This window comes from Sinohyriopsis cumingii, chromosome 15, assembly GCF_028554795.1.
Source record: "Sinohyriopsis cumingii isolate HCF-2022 chromosome 15, ASM2855479v2, whole genome shotgun sequence".
Classification (NCBI taxonomy): domain Eukaryota; kingdom Metazoa; phylum Mollusca; class Bivalvia; order Unionida; family Unionidae; genus Sinohyriopsis; species Sinohyriopsis cumingii.
Window position 1 is genome coordinate 102,472,497 of NC_142975.1, and position 16,410 is coordinate 102,488,906.

Below are 16,410 nucleotides of genomic sequence, written 5' to 3' on the forward strand. Positions count from 1 at the left end.
CTCTCTTACACATCGCAATATAATTCATCCTTAAATGTCAGAGTACTGATCGGCTTTAACAAAGTCTCTACCAGGTCACCAGCTCATCAATAGCAGATGAGCCACAAATATAATATAACATGCTGGCTAGCTAGTTAGTTGTAATTGAATTTAGAAGACAATTGGCTGAATTATATCAAAATAACGTAAGCAATGCGTCTTTCCTAGAGTTACAATATGGCAACTGATCTGGACATTAATTAATCACATTGACAAGCATCTAGTACACATTCAACAAACTGAGGTACATCAGCGGTATACGTGTCCCCTTCATCAACTTAAACCGAATGACCTTCGGCTTGTAATAAGATAATATACCATTAAACAAACAGGTACGGACCAAACACACTAATATAGCATGCTGCATTATATCATGTCCAACAATAAAGCAAGATTTTCATCGATCAGGTACACGCAAGACACACCGTGCCTGATGATACAAAGGTGTTTATCCACATATGTTAAGATCTCAAAAGGGTATTATGGGATTTGATTTCATCAACTAATCCTGCAACCAATTTATCAATTTATTTGTCTTGGTTAAACATATACTTATTTGTTCAGGAATAGCCTTATCGTACACGCCGGACATTATCATTCAGCCTGTTTGACACCGGTCAGTCAAAACCCGATTCTGTGAGTTGAGTTTGATATTTTAACCTTATGGCCTGACTCTCTATCACTTTCTGTCTCTGTCTCTCTCTCTCTCTCTCTCTCTCTCTCTCTCTCTCTCGATAGCGCATGTCATGTTAATCGGCAATCATGCTTTATAGCACAAGACCAAGTGTGAATCCGATTGTACGTCATACAAAACCAAAGCAGATGGGAACAAATATCAGTGTTGATATGACTGCATAGAATAAATGCATCGTATTTAATTAATTAAATTATTTCGATTACAGGATAACCTCCAGGGAAAATAAATACTAGGAGTTAATTCATTAACTATTTCAATAGTCCTGGTAGCAATACGAGTATATGTAGACATTCTGTTAACAAGATCAAATATGTATCTAACGTCACAGCAAAGTATCTATCTCTGTATAGGAAAAATGATCTATCCATCAATACATGTGGCCATTTATAATTACAACTAGTCATTTATGGAAAAGTTCTGGCTATATAACAAAGCACCTAACACTGTATCAATACATCTGGCCATGCCTCTAAACAATCGTCGAAGTGTCAAAGTATGGAACATTCTGACTATGTTGTATGCTCTGTCAACACAATTGGTAAGTCATTAGCAACATCTGGGTAATTATCAACAACATCTGGCCATTCAAAATTATTACTGGCTCCCATGGTTTTACGTAAAAGACCAATACGACGAGGTTAGATTCTACAATGTTTAAGTAGTCACATACATTAATTAACGGGATATAAAGTAAATATAGCCAGATGCATTATGCAAAGATTAACGGATGCAAACCACAAGTAGAGGTTCAGTGCAACGTGAGTTTAATCAATATATACTTTGCAACATATTTGTCGATAAAAGTCTGAATTTAGGAAAATGTGTTGTTTATTTTCCAATACAACTATGTAGGTTGATAACATAATGCATACTATCTAATGTATTTACCTAAACAAAATTCAAAGTCTGAGAAAAAAGTAATCTGTATCATGTATTTGAAAAGTAATGTCTAAAGTTCGCGACCCAATGTATACATATAACCTATTAGCTCTGAAAAGGGTCATTCTGATAATTAACTGTGGGGTGTTTGATTTTCCTGGAAAAGTATAACTCCTACATCACAATGTATACTTTGTTATATATTTTCATTGACAACTACTAATCTCGTAATACCATGTATTGTCTTACAATCCATTTACCTACAGTACATGAAAACTAAAAATACAGTGAATACCATTCAACCAGTATGCTTTGAAACTATAAACCCGACGACATAATGTACAACGTGTAAATAGTTTGCCAAGAAAAACCTATGTCTGATTAATGTCTCATGCGCGATACGTTTGCATGTAAGTCAAGATCTAAAAACATACTGTAAAGTGTGTAGTATATCAGAACATATTACTATGGTTCTGATAGCACAGTGCATACTGTGAAAGCTATTTGACTAAAAACGTTTGAAATTGGTAACACGATCTGTATAATATATTTTCGGAAAAGCGATAAAATAAGAAAGCAATTTTCGCACTTTGAATTCCATTTGACCAGAAACCTCTGACATTCATAGCACAATTTTTATTCTGTTCTCTATTTGACTCTAAAGTTTTGCGATTGGTCAAACAATATATGCTGTCTAATATCGTTGGTTGAACATGTTTAAATCTGATAATGCAAGGCATGCTTTATAAAGCATTTGAGTAGAAAAATCAAACTCTGCTACCATAATGTGCATAATCTATTGCCTGAAAAGTGTTTCTTATATACCAGCATATACAATTCAATCTATTCGTCGAGAAGGGAAGTCTAAAATTGAAATCACAGTGTATGCTGTTTATGTTGTTAAAAAATGTCTAAATCAGATGAAATAAGAGGAAGACGTCAGTCATCAATGCTGATTTTGATGATAGGTACTTTGTCCTAAAGACAATATTACAAAAATGCCATACTTTGCAAATATGATAATTGGTTCGAAGATAAATCTCAAGTATAGTAAATATGCTTCCCTATGAGCAAGTTGAGCACTGGTATCTCTCAGATTATAATAATAATACCCATTTGTAAGAAATTGAAGTATGTTTCTTCCGGTTAACATATTATATTCTGTCCATACCATTTACAATTTGTTTGAATACTAGGAACTATGAATTACCAGCGTTACAAATTGAGTATGAAAAGTTCAGGGGTTATTGAAGGCATATACGTCTTTTACGATTGTATCATCATAAACTATGGAACACAAAGAGGCAATACCAACCAGTTTGTAAGGATTAATAAACAATTTAATTATCAAAGTTATTAATGAAAATTGTAAGAGGAACTTAATGTACTGGTACGTGAATAAACAATGAGTCCTTAGAAAGGTTTATGAAAGACCTATATGAAAGAAAATTTCCCTCTACACTTAAAAGCCTTAAAAATAAAAGGATAGTTTTGTTGTAGTTTTATAATACTATAGTCTCATTTGTAAATAATCAGACTAGAGATTATTCCATGCAATATTGTTTTAGTAAGTGTGATTTTAAAATCAAATATATCATCAAGTAATAAATATGTGATTCTTCTGTTAAAAGAAAATTTGCTTTCAACAACATCAATGGGCCACGAAGAGAGGATTTTAAAACTATTTCAAACACTTACGTCCTATGGGATTCATCAGCTGACTCGATTACAACAAATAACAAACCAATATGACCTCAATATATTCTTTAAATTCTGATGAAATCTTTTCAATGCACTCTAGCGTTATGGGTAATATGCAGAGGAAATGAACTTTTGAATACCTAATTCATGCAAGACTTGTTGGAAGATCTAGCACATCAACCTAAAACCTTGTTCATATTGGATGGATTTCGGGACGTATATATATATTGTTTAACTGTTTTACGTAATGACAAATATCAACCATTAGAGAACTGATTAATGAGATTATTAGGTGAAAGCGAAGATGCATCTTGTAAAGCTCAAAGAACACTTTCATTCAAATGTATAACCATGATCATTATCGAGGAATCGTACTAAATAAATTATGACTGCTTATCAGAAAGTATAGAGGAGGTCCGACCCAATGCTGATGAATGTGGGAAACTTGTAAATTTGTAATTCAGTAGAATTTGATTTGTGTGGCAAACGTTTGTGTGTAATACACTTGATTTACATAGTGCAAAGTCAGTGATGTTTCTTTTAGACTTGCTCTTTTCATGAGTTAAAATTGTATGGAAAAAATAGATTTTTTTCCAGGGTGACTTTAAGTTTAAGAAGAATGTTCCTCCTTGGAATTAGAATGCGTGCTAATGGCAATTGATATATTTGCTGCTGACAAATAGAACGTTTCCTAGATGTAACTATAAAGTCTGAAACATGCAAACCGATCGTCTGTTTGGTGTAGCTAGAATGTTTACCCATTGCAGTTGGATTCGTTTATACCTGTATTCGTTATGTTTGCTGCTTAAAATTGGAATGTTTGCTACATGTAACTATCATGTCTGCAAGACGTTATTATAAAGGTTTCAACCCTTCATTCGAATGTTTACTCGTTGATATAATAATAGTAATAATTACAAGAAGGAGACAAAGAAGACGTAAGGACAGCGCCCAATCTTAACTGGATTAAGCAGCTTTTGTCAATGACAAATAACTGACGTCATTTGAACTAAAAAAATCACCAACATTGTTTGACTTCATGTATGAAGTATTTACTCACATTCCCCTACCAGTTAGAACCATTATTATATTTGCACACACTGTATGATGACAACATTATTAGAACTGAATTACTGATATTCTATAGGTGTTATAGACAATAGTCCAAATCATCCGAGATGATATAAGCTTACATACAAAGCCTGGCCAGGAAATAAAACCGTGCTACTGGTGACAAAACATTTGGAAATAGGATCCTCTCATTAATCTCATAAATGATCTAATCCAATATATAGAGGGTATAAGCTTATAGAACATACGTTTTTAAAATATATTCACACATATATTCTTTATATTCATTATAGCTTGAACCAATCTTACACAGGTTGATCTATATCTATATATATATATATGTTTAGACCACTCACAATGACATTCATGAAATTACGAAATATGGTTTATGTCTAATCCAGATAACACATATGTTCTGTTGAGTGTTCACAAATTGAGACAATTATATCTTCTCATTAATATGGTTAATGATAATCATAAATACATATGCATTCATAGGAAGTATCAGTTGAAACCTTTAGAAAATAATATTCCTTATGATTCGATATCTTCCATAAATGTATTCATTCTGCGCTGAGATATAAAATTAGAGAAAGAATTAATGAAAGTTTTAAACTTAAAACTTTTAAAGAAATGTCGAAGAATGAGAGCAACACGGAATTGCTCATAATCATCTTCAAGCACGAAATTATGTTATGTATATTTGATTTAATTAATATTTGATTAAATTTGATTAAATTTGTGTTTGATTTGATTTGATTGTTTGTTGGTTTTGAAATTTATTTATGTTTTCATCTCAATGTAATGTAACTTTGTTTACTAGGAATTTGATGTTTTCCAGAAAATTCATTTTGACCTGAATCTTTCCAAAAGTACCTAATAATGGAAACACAGCTTCTATTTTGACTTAGTTCCTGGACTTGATTGAGGATCAATTAAATAACTTTTATTCTCGGAGCACAATTATTGGCTCTTATCAAGGACACACAGGTCTTATGTGATTTCTATAGGTAAACACGATCACGTGATCCTCTTTTTCGCAATTACGGATTACCTAAATTGCAAAATATTTAGTATTAATAGTGATGTTTGGAGAGAGATCTCAGAGTTTTGGGGCTTTTAAAAACTTGATGTCAAGTTATTTTCTTCTGTTGTGACTAAATTTGAGTTTTCAATTTTTATTTTTATTTTCCTTATTCTAAACGATTATTTCGTCTGTCTGGAAATATCTTGTTCTCATACAGAATTCTTGAAAATTCTTAAAAATTTGATCTGGATTTCCAAAACATGAGCCTTAATTATAGTGTTTCAACCAGGAACTGTAGACTTCAACACATTACAGATTACAGCATACGTCCTCGCCTTCCATCTTGGATTCATCGTCGGGACTCAAACTTCATTAGACCATTTTATTATTAGGACTTCTAAACATTTATTCGTGCATTATACTTGGATTTGATTCTGGAAACCGTAAGTTATTTTTTTAAAATATTTGTTGCAATATTTTTCCTGGGAAATAATTTATTTATTATATTTTTCAAGTTGTTTTCACTCTTTATTGTGTTAATATTTAATCGAGCCTTGATACGTAGGATATTAAACGTATATATCACGAAATAAAACTGTCTGCCACGGCCAATTGTTCCAGTTAATTCGAATGTTGATTAAGATACCAAAGCGTTCTATTGAATAATTTAAACTTACCACGCGGTTCTGTCGAGGCTGTAAAAATGAAAAGATTAAATTTAAAAAGCGAAGGCAATTATCACACACTAGTGACAATGCTAACACACTTGCAAAGACTTCAACATTATAATTTATTTGTAAATATCTATATCATCACAACTATACGATCGAAATTGTCGTTTGGACCAATAATTTTTATTTTAAAAAATTATTTTGAGTCTTTTGGCCTGGTTCCAAGAAATGTGAAATTATTTAAAATGCTCATCTAACTGTGCGTCAATTTTAGTATTATGTTTAAGATGTCACTTGATATGTTGGTCATTTACCTTCAGTTTTCATATAAATTAACGGCTCTAACGAACGTAATGTTGTATGAATTTGTATTCACTTAAAGTAATTAAACTGAACACTTTACTAATGATCTTCCGGCAAATTTAATTGAAAGTAATTTAGTGTTCTATTAGAGAAACTCAGCATATCACTTGTCCCTGAAAGTAATCCCAATGATACAGGTTTAAAGAAGCAACAAAAGATGTTTGAGTCATTTTGCACTTTCTTCTACTTGGCACCAATAACTAAAGCTACACGCGGAGAACTTCAAACTAAGACCTTTTCCATTGCATGAGGTAAGATATTTGATTTCAAAATAATTGCTATATCAAAAATAATTTTACCTGTTAAAAGATGCGTCCTTAAAGTAAATTATATTTAATACGTTACAGAAGTAACTCACGCATGCACAAACACACACCTACACACACACACACACACACACACACACACATATATATATATATATATATATATATATATATATATATATATATATATATATATATATATACTCACTAAAATTGACTGTTTTCGAGACGCCAGTAGGTTTCGGTCTTGTGTTGGTGACGTTCACAGTTACATCGTAAATGGATCGTTGAAATGAATATGAAGTTTCAAATTGAACGTCTATTGCGCCACTTGTTTCAACTTTCTTTGTAACATTCCAAACGATCGAAAGTTCAGTACTGCCCTTTAAAATTGTAAATGTAAATACTATTAGCAAAAATATACGAGAAATAAACAAGAACTATTTTAAGCGTGGTTGTTACAAATAGTGTGAGCAATGGACGTCAACTTTGTTCCATAACAATGCTGACAACAACAAAACAATGCTGCATGTTAATTAGGAGCTAATTGACATTTATACTTTGGTCCAACAGTTGGCTATCTGCAGTATGTATGAATTCAACCCCTTAAATGCTTTGAAACTTTTCATCATTCAAGATTTGAATATTATTGTTAAATGATTTTCATTGCTTGGTAGATAACGGCCAGTCAAATGCTGACATAGGGTGAAAAACATGAAGCAAACGTAATATTAATCATGAAGCCGAATTCGGGTTCATTTAGCGCTTTTGGATGGAAACAAGATTCATGCAAGTAACGTTGAAAGAAGACAATTCAATTATTTCGATATCAGCCAATTAATTTCGTCGGTAGTTATGTATATGTACATTACGGAATATATCGCTGATAAAACTAGTGTTAACTATAGAAGGTTGCATGTAATTAGCAAACATTAAAGCATGTATAGTTAAATGATACAATTTTATCAACACCACATTATGTGCAAGGGTATGATAGTAGAAAACATTACCACTTTTTAAACATAAAATTACATGCCTTTCAAGAATCCTTTATTTGGAAGAAAGGTCAAAGGTTTCATACAGAAAGTTGCGCCCGCTTAATGACCGCACACAAATCACCATAAACATATCATTCAATCAGAATATCCCTGAATGGATCGATACTGTTTTCATCTACCACTTGACATAACGTAAAAGCTTTCAATAAGGCTTGACGATACGTATTGTTGGAAAAACTATGTTGCTATGGGTTGGAGAAATTCAATGATTGTTAAAATATGTCGAAGGCTAGTCAATATTAATTCACAAATGTCTTTTAGCAAATGCTACATGTCTCTCTAAACACGTTCGGAAGAAATTTTGATAACATTTTTAATATGGCCACCATAATATCCATGCCAGAGGCATAATCAGCGCCATTAGAATTTATCTCATAAGTCGTCCCTCATTGACATTTCCATATTGCTAGAAGCAGTCATTAGGATAATTGGGTGTGTCAAGTTTCTAGGGAAACCTTCAAATACTTTAGGAGAAACAACTATACCAATCTTGAGCTAAATGATGCCGTCGATAAGACGACGGATGATGTACAGACATTATCATACCATAGATCTAAGATCCATAAGTTTTCCTTTTTATGTTACAGTAACTACAATCGTATCGGTCACATTTAATCAATCTAGTAACATAACAACGTGCATTTTATTGAATTTCGCATGACAATTGAGATAATATTAGTAATTTCGTTGAATTGTAAAACACAGTTGAGATAATAGCAGTCATTTCGTGGAATTTTACAATACAGTTGAGATAATAATAGTCATTTCGTTGCTTTTCGACAATGATACGAGGGACTTCAAGGAAAACGTATTTGTTACTGCAATATTCATGCAAACATTACCAACCCTTCTGTGGTGAGCATAACTACATTTTCAGGCCTTTAATCATGGATTATTATCGCTTTAGAGTTTGACAGTTTGATGAAATGACCTTAAAGGAACCTTTTTGCCCCGAATATGTAATGCCGTCTATGTGATTATAACATGTATGTAATTTCAAATTTCAAACTTAAAATCTAAGCTATATGCATCTTGATTGTGTACTTTGGCGTAAAATATATACCTTGTCAAGCTCAAGCCAAGCTTTCGGAAAGGACGCTCAGTATAATATTACAAGTCGCATGTGTTAACTAAACGTGTATATGTAACACTACTGTAATATATATATATATATATATATATATATATATATATATATATATATATATATATATATATATATATATATGTATATATATATATTTCCTATGAGGGACTAAAGCCTCAACGGATGAGTTTTTGCCGAGGAAGCACGGATTTTCCGTATACAGTGATATATGAGTGTAAACCTTTTTTGATCTGTATCATTTTGATTCCCAATACAATGTCGTATATACAGTTCATACCATTAATGAGCTGAATGATGAAGATATGCACTTACATATTATGAACTGTAGCTAATGACAATCATTAAAAAAATGACACCTGTGCAAGAAATGGAATGATCTGTTATGCCAAATATTTAGAATAATAAACGAAGAGAAATAATATCGCATATCTGATAGAAGCTAGGCGTTGCGAAATACTCCCTCCATTATGCACCACTCATAAAGAATCAGTTGATAATGGCTGAATGGTAAATATATTATTTGAATAAAACGTTCTTTCTACTTGTAGGAAGAAAAAAACCCACAAATATGCTGTATTGCCTGATGAGGTCCAAAATGCGAATTGCTTTTTGTGGGTATTTTACTATTCAGGTCATAGGTGCCTACGTTGTTACCAACTGTTATGGGTTGAAAGTCGAAAAACGTAATTTCTTACCTCTGTCACTGTTATGATATAATCTGGATAAGGATAAGAAAGTATTTTTATTTTGATTGAGTATTTACTCGGATCATCTACAATTTCAATATCCTTCTCTGTTGTGGGATCTAAAAATAGAACAAAAACACTAGTATAGTACAATCATCAATTTGCATTGAATTTCACCGATAATGTTTCATTGATAGGACTTGTGTTTATTAATTCTTGGATTATTTATGGATATAATTAGTAGAACCATTCTTTCTTCTCAATTTTCACATTGTATTCTAGGGAACTAAATTATTAGCATACGCGTTGTGACAATAAATTGCATTGCTTGCCTTGTATATTCTGTCTGGAAACCTTCGTACTACAAGCAAACAAGGATGGATGTCCTGCATTGAGGAAAGTTGGGAAGATGAATATATGCACCTTGAAAGTCGAAGAAGATTGCTAAATTCTCAAGGCTGGTGATACTTTGGAATGCTGCTTTGATTGTCATGCATTTAGCATATATTTTTGGGGAAATGTAGCGTTTCAGTCGTAGCTTTCTATTCAGTTTGGACATAATGAAAATAAGTATAGAGACTGGAGCTTTATGGTTGCGTCAATGCACATATCTACACAAAACATAGTACATGTCATCTAATCAGAACCCTGGGATATGGAAACGATTCCTTGAAGCGAAGGCCATCCCATGCTATAAACTCCACGATAATGGCTGCCAGGACGTCTGAAATAAAGGCCAGTTGGTTATCTAATTGTTGTAGAGGAAATGGAAATGAGGTATGGCACAAATAGTCGGCTGATGATCCCTCAGATCCTAACAAGTAACAAAAGGAATAAAACTGCTGAATAGGGAATTAGCTTCAGTAGCAGAAAACGAAAGCCGGTTCTAATCTGTTATCTCGCAAGGCACATGAAATGCCCTATGTGAAGATCACTTGTAGATGGAGAGAAAGCACTGAAAGTATCATGGTCATTGACCATAATATACCTATATCTTGGCAAATAAATATATTATTGGTTGCCCAAAGATAATTACTCATCTGCCTTTGGTATTTAAGACTGTATTGGTAATTGTACGCTCTTGGAATCCTACCAAACATGATCCAGCTGTTACGAAGGACAGTACTGGTCCAGATAGTGGATTCCAGGTTATATATGCATCCTGGAAAAATTTATTTTGGTGTAGAATGGGATAGTGGCATCCCCTTAAAAACGTACAAACTGTGGCAAAATCTCATGAGATTTCCTTGGTCATAATAAAAATAAATGAGCAAGGGATCTCTCCTTAAAAAAATATCCACACAAGAGACCCTTACTATGCACATAAGAGTAGGGTTTAGTGCTTGAATAGGTAGGAATTAACCAGCTCTATTCTTCTCTCGCCATATGGTAAAATGAGACCGAAGCAGATGACCTTAAGGAGGGAGACTTAATCCCTTACCCTATGTTTGGTGAAGACTTGAGACTCGCTCAAGATGTATAATATACTATTACCCTGGTCACAAAAATCAACTCGCGCGGAAGTAGGTCAAAATGCAACTGAAACTTTCCCAATAAGAGGAAGACCAGGTAACAATGATGCTACGTTTGTTGTTACTTCTCGAGTTGATGGACAGGAATGTCTTATAATATATATCTTATAATATATATATAATACATTTGAAACAAAGGTTAGTATAGTTTATTCGTTGGCAATGTATTTTAGATGTACGTGTTAAAAATAAGCTTAGACTGCGTATTACGTAGATACTTACACTATATATGGAGTGTCTTGACTCTACTGAAAGTAGAATCCATTTTACAAGAATAGTTTCCTCCGTCGGCAATGCTCAAGTTGAAAATAGTTAGGTTGAAGCCATCATATTTTCTTGAAACATTATATTTGCTGACACTTGTATCAATCAAATCTGAGTTCTTATTCCAGGAAACATCGTCGGCAGTGATGGGGCCTGTGTTTGTGCACTGCATTATGATATTCCTTTCCATAAAACCATAATCTGGAAAACGTATCGTCACAGCACCTACATACAAAAAGGCAATATAAATGTAGTGCCAGGACATGTGAAAAAGTAAATACAGTTGAAACCATGATTACATTTAAAGGGTAAAAGTGGCATTAAGTAAGCAATGGTTCCAGGATGGGAGTATCCACGCTTAAGCACGTGATTATATATTAGCTAGAAAGGATTAGAACGCCTAAAACAGAAATTAGATAGACAAAATATGATTCCTACATTATAGATCCATACTGAACATACATCCCCTTCGATATGGATCGACACTAAACTAAACCAAGGACATCATAGGTGGGTGGGAGTAATGAATGGTGCACTGGATCATATCACTTAACTTAGTTTCAACTCCTCTTCAAAATGTGCATTTAAGATACATTAATACCTGTCATGAAACACCATATTTACAGAAAAGCAATCTGTATCTCAAGACAAGTGGACTCTTATACCTAGCTCATACAATGATCAATTTCTACACTGTATTCCATTTTGTGGTTGCATGAACAATCCTTGACTATTTTCTTGCCCGAGTATACAGTCAGGAACCTGGTGTATTCACGTGTTCAGGCACTACTTCCAGAACGGTAATACTATGTGCTGATTTCCATTTGAACCTTAATATGATTCATTGCAGAATATGTTTAGCAGCACCGATTTCACGCACATATACATGTAAAATTGGAATGATTGAACAATATGAAATATGTAAAATTTGAGAAATCAAACCATTATGTGATTTTTAATTTATCATTATCGTTTAATTCTTCAACTAGCATATCTGGACATCGCACCTTGAGCATGTGAATTCCATCTTCTATCTCTCTCTCACTTTCTCTCTCTTTCTCTTTCTCTCTATCTATCTCTCTCTCTCTCTCTCTCTCTCTCTCTCTCTCTCTCTCTCTCTATATATATATATATATATATATATATATATATATATACATACATATATATATATATATATATATATATATATATATATATATATATATATAGAGAGAGAGAGAGAGAGAGAGAGAGAGAGAGAGAGAGAGAGAGAGTAAGAGAGAGAGAGAGAGGCGATACAGGCGTGTAGTGAAGCATGGGAAACGAGACAATCCACCCACACACGCTTCTTATTCCAACTCCTGGAGCTTGTCCTACAGCTCCATAACTTTGAATTTAATGAAGAAAACTATCTCCAAATTAATGGAACCGCAATGGGTACAAAAATGGCCCCTTCGTAATCTAATATTTAAATGAGAAAACTGGAGGGTCATATATATATATATATATATATATATATATATATATATATATATATATATATATATAAGTGTGTGTGTGTGTGATTTGGTGTTTTCCTGTAGCTTTAACAATTTTCCGTCATATTGCTACGATGTCTGCAGTTTGACAGTATATAGTGATGTCTAGCACTAGTGCATCATGCCGCAGACATGTAGCATGATGTTACATCCAGTAACATTATTCTGACACCAATGTGGAGCAGTCCTAACACTAACCTATCAATGCTGAGCGCCAAGCGAGGCAGTTGTTAGTACCATTTTTGTAAGTTTTTGGTAGGACTTGGCCAGGGATCGAACCCACAACCTTCCACTTCCGAAGCTGACGCTCTAACCACTAGGCCACTGGAGCGATATATATATATATATATATATATATATATATATATATATATATATATATATATATATGCATGCAACAAAGGTGACAAAGTCTTTTTCAAAGACAAACGCGAACATAGACAAGACAAACAAATAAAACAGAAAAACGGTTATATTTGCGAACTCTACATGGCTTTTTCTACAGGAATTAAAACTTTCAATTGTATTCTGTTTCAACTTGGTTATTTCAACTTGTTGCTGATGGTGGACAGTATTTGTATTTAACGAGCCATAAGGACATCTGTTATTTTATGTAAATTTATGTAAGTGGAAATTATATCCAGTATATTTCATTGATTTAGAAAGGCGAAAAATCGTAAGGCGAAAAATTGCCTTAAAAGGAAGAATAGGAAGCACTCTATAGCAAAACCTAATTCAACTGTTATTAACTCAGTGGTCAATATCTCAAAGTTAGAACTTACGGAGGCAGAAATAAAAGTTTTATCGAATGGTTTGATGTATGTACCTTCCAAAGACATATGACAGAGGTAAGCTGAAAAAGGAAACCGAATAGTTTCGCCGCCGATTAAGACTCAAGGCCCATTTTGAGTTGCAGGCTATACATTAATCAGAGGAAAGCATAATCTGCGACCAATCCAGGTTCAGAACGAAAAATAATTGGACCCCAACAAAAAATTAAATTGCAAGTCTAGAAGCCTTTATCAACTCAGTTGGAAACAACACTTCCCGACACATCAACCATACTAACAGATACCCTAATTTGAGAGAAGAAGAAACAGATGCCCTAAACTTACTGATAAGCAGAACATACATCATAATCAAGCCTGCATATAAGGGTTACGTTGTGTTCGTTATGAATAGGGAATACTCTACATCAGTGAAGTAAGTAGACAACTAAGTGGCAGTAGGTTCTACTAAAAACTAGACCATGGTCCAACACTGGAATATGCAAACACCATCACCAGTATTATTGACGAGGTGTACCAAATCGGGCACATATACCAGCAAACAAGAAACTACTTAAACCCAGGAAAACCAAGGGCAGGTAAATTTTATCTTCTACCTAAAATCCACAAACAAGGAAACCCGGACAGACCTATATTCTCCGCTAACGGTCATCTTACAGAAACGATATTATAATAGTTGGATCATTTTATGAGACTACATGTCCACAAGTTACCATCATTTCTTCAGGACACGACCGATTACCTCATAAAAAGCAAAGCAAGCTAACCATTGCAGTCAAACACATTGTATGTTTCCTTAAACCTCACATCTTTGTATACTAACATACTGCACAACAAAGGGATACAGGCGTGCGGAGAACCATGGGAAGCTAGAACTATAGACAATCCACCCACACACGTCCTAATACAACTCACGGAGCTTGTCCTACGACTCAACAACTTTGAATTTAATGAAGAAAACTACCTCCAAATTAATGGAACCGCAATGGGTACAAAAATGGCCCCTTCGTAATCTAATATTTTTATGAGAAAACTGGAGGGTCAACTTTTAGCATTGATGGAACTTACACGGAGAACATAATTGAAGAAAAAAACCAAATTCTAGATGAAATTTAATGTAGAACAGCATTAGTTGTACAATACAAACGTGCATGTCTTGTCGCCAGTGCAAGTTGTGGAATCGTATTGGCAAAAACAGTTGGTCTGGATTTGGATATAATTGCATCCGCCAATTAAAATTGTTGTCGGGCCAATATTGTCTGTAATTGGTGTTGCAACTTGTGCTGAAACATCATTTCGATACCATTACAATCACAAGTGTGGGTCTTTTCAGCACTTCTCGCGGCAGCAGAAAGTAGTCTCAGGACGGTTAACTTATTAGTATCTCCGAGCTCGACACTACATTGTTGAATATGGAAAAGCGCTACTTCTTCATTCTTAGTACAGTTGAATAACAATCCAGAATTTATCAAATATAACAGTATTTCATAAATGTATGATATTAATGAAAAGCAATTGGTACAATGTTACTATTTTTAATGTGATTACAATTTACTGAAAGGTCTGAAAATCATTGACAAGTATATTAATGGACCTCCAATATTTTAACCATCTTATATCAAGTCTTTTATTCTTTTTCACTGGATGGAGATACCCAAATCACCATTACAAAACTGCTTAATTGGAAATCGGCTTTAGCGTTAAGTTTTGTGGGGAGTGATATTGGAATTTCATGATTTGACATTGCAAAACTTTGCATCGTATAGACATGTCCCCTGTGCGAACAGAAAATAAAATATTATCTGAAAAATCTTGCTTTGTAACAGCTCAAATGATTTTCTCAAATTTATTAAGTGAACTCTCATGACCTGAAATTATAGTATTAGCGTTTTTTGCGTTAATTTAATATATGACTCATCCTGTTAACAATACCTTACAGAGCAGTACGTACATTCTTCTTTGAATGCACATTTCTGAAGAACAACTCTAGATTACATATACATATACTTAACACTTTTAAACAATGTCATATACACCATAAGCCCCGATTTTACGAACATGTTTATATGGGAAATCTTCAATACTTTTCTAATAATGTATATGACTTTATATGTATATGACTTTATGGAGTGCACTAGTAACCATTCTCCGTACCTACATAGCTGGCATGAGTGCTAAAGATGCTAATCAACCCGCACCGACCCTAGATGAAAGATACATGTATTTATCAACAGGCATATTAAAATAAATACCAAATTAGTTTAAGTAGTGATGAAAGTAAGGCCCTAAGAAAATGAAGAACAGAACTCCACTCAAACAAAACAATATACATACCTATCCCAATAAACAGCTGCTGCATACACACAAGTAAACAACCGAGCACCAAATTATGCATCCTTTAGAAATAAAATATTGCTAAAATAAAATAAAGAGTTCCTATTAATTTTATTTAATTTTTTTGTCATCCGTATATAAAATACACACTTACTTCCACGTCTTTTTATCGAACGATATGATGGCATCTTCTTCTTTAATTATAAAGGATTTACAAGAATCTTGAACATGTATAATTTTGTTAAGCAATAATAAATATTGTTTCATTGTTGCTGACAAAATATTCCTTATTGTGAAATATTACTGACGAAATATTTCTGATCTGTAATAGACGGAAGCATGTAAAGTCAATACATGGAGGAGTTAGAGGTTTGTTTGTATCTATATATGCTGAGAACAAGTACAA

At 33.4% G+C, this 16,410-nt stretch overlaps 1 long non-coding RNA gene across 1 annotated transcript in view; it reads right to left on the minus strand.

The window, feature by feature from the left end:
- LOC149782394 (uncharacterized) overlaps positions 1-16,097 on the minus strand; it is an 18,994-nt gene extending 2,897 nt beyond the window's left edge. Inside the window, exons 1-5 of the long non-coding RNA XR_016414587.1 lie at positions 16,005-16,097; positions 11,321-11,587; positions 9,576-9,685; positions 6,923-7,097; positions 6,092-6,109 (exon numbers count right to left, since the gene is read on the minus strand). This is a non-coding gene — a long non-coding RNA (uncharacterized LOC149782394). The remainder of the gene's footprint in view (positions 1-6,091; positions 6,110-6,922; positions 7,098-9,575; positions 9,686-11,320; positions 11,588-16,004) is intronic.
- Between the last annotated feature and the right edge of the window lie 313 nt (positions 16,098-16,410).